The 1,700-nt window shown below is 36.5% G+C and overlaps 1 protein-coding gene across 1 annotated transcript in view; it reads right to left on the bottom strand.

Annotated features, from left to right (window-relative positions):
- LOC106459325 overlaps positions 1 to 1,295 on the bottom strand; it is a 48,423-nt gene extending 47,128 nt beyond the window's left edge. The window contains exon 1 of the mRNA XM_013918946.2: positions 751 to 1,295. The gene's annotated coding sequence lies outside the window, so the exon portion shown is untranslated. The remainder of the gene's footprint in view (positions 1 to 750) is intronic.
- Between the last annotated feature and the right edge of the window lie 405 nt (positions 1,296 to 1,700).

Below are 1,700 nucleotides of genomic sequence, written 5' to 3'. Positions count from 1 at the left end.
CAGTTGTGGATGCAATATAAAAGTTACACTAAGACCAGTTATTCGGTTCAGAGTGTCGGAAGAAACCCTTATGGCATCGGGTGCTGCTGACGGATGTCTCACCTCTGGTCAGTAGTTAGAAAACAGGAATAACTATACCTGAACCCTAGAAGTCTCTACCTACACATATGGTGTTGTTTTAAGGTCGAAGGTTCCTCATTCTGGTAGGGATCAATTCATCAGAGGAGTAAAACGTTACATGTTTATTACTGGACGTGACTTGAACAAGTAAATGCAATCGTAACAAAACTATACGTTACAACCCACAGCTAAGAGATTGTAAAAAAGACATAAAGAAGTGGCTAAATTACAGAGATAATATATTAAACGTACGTAGCTTCAGTGCATTAATAAACATTTTTTTTTATTCGATATGTCAAATTTATTAGGCTTTCCTTCACAGCAGCGGATCTTAACTATGAACACGCACATTTCAGAAAGTTTATCAGGTATTATCAACATATCTGAAAGAAACTTTCACTTTCACTAAAGATTAACTGATAATAACTATAATAAATATGTATAAGAAATGCAGTCTTAAAGCTTTAACATCTATGGGTTAAAAATCACAAGCTTTTATTGTTTTTATCACATGTACACTTAGCTAAGAAAGACCAAACTAATTAAACTGATTGTGTAAAACACATGACGTTTAAATGTAGAATTTGGCTGCTGTTTTTAAATAGATAAAAACAAATGCTATGGTTTTACCTTATAAAAACAAACATCTTAGGTTAATCCACTCCTCTTTCGAACGGTTACTAGTTCATAAGGTAGCATAGAGGGCCAGACACTGCTTAGTGGTTAAAAGCTGTCTGGATTGTGAATCCAAGGGTTCATGGCTGGCGTTCCGTTGCCTCCAAAATGCGCTCCGCAACTTGGGGCCATTGGTGAACTTGAGCAGTAACGATCAAATTCAATTATTCGGCCAGACAAAAGCAGTTGAAGAGTTTGTGGTGAATACTGTTGACTAGCTACCTTCACTCTCTCAGTTCAAAAGTAAGAAAGCTGTGCGTAGGTAAATAGATAGCCCTTGTGTTACTTTGCGTGAAAATTCTAAAACAAACAGAATACTTGCTATATATTTTCATCGTCAAAGGTAGTCATGTGTCTCTACTCTTTTCTACGAACTGTCACTAATTTCACAAATCTCCATCACATGAATTCAGGAGACAAACCACATATTAAACATTTCGTTACAATCACGTTCATTAACACACAAGTTTGCCAAATAATAATAATTCTTCCGCTTCAGCACAGGCGTCGGTAGCCACTGGCACACGAAGCCTGTGCTCCGAATCTTTTAAGAACCTAGCAACAAAGCAGCTCTCACAGATTTGTCAAATGAACTTATTTTGTGCATTGCAGGTTGTGTTGTAATTTTAAGTGAATCGCTATAGAGAAAAACGTGTAGGTGGTGGATGCGACACTATTTGTATAACATTAGTATCGTATCTAAAATAGCTTCGTATTTCATAGCTTACCTGTTCTTATAATCTGCACAACTTACACCACAACACAGTGCCTGTCTGAGATTAATTTAATAGTTGATTGATGTGGCCAGTCTACATTGTGAAATAATGTCACCTGCAAAGTATTAGGTCGTCAAGAAATTAATGTCGCTTTTTGCAGATAGAAAAAATCCGAACAGCTTATATATC

The sequence above is a fragment of the Limulus polyphemus genome, unplaced genomic scaffold (genome assembly GCF_000517525.1).
Source record: "Limulus polyphemus unplaced genomic scaffold, Limulus_polyphemus-2.1.2 Scaffold593, whole genome shotgun sequence".
Taxonomy (NCBI): Eukaryota; Metazoa; Arthropoda; class Merostomata; order Xiphosura; family Limulidae; genus Limulus; species Limulus polyphemus.
This window is presented reverse-complemented; position numbering and strand designations above follow the sequence as displayed.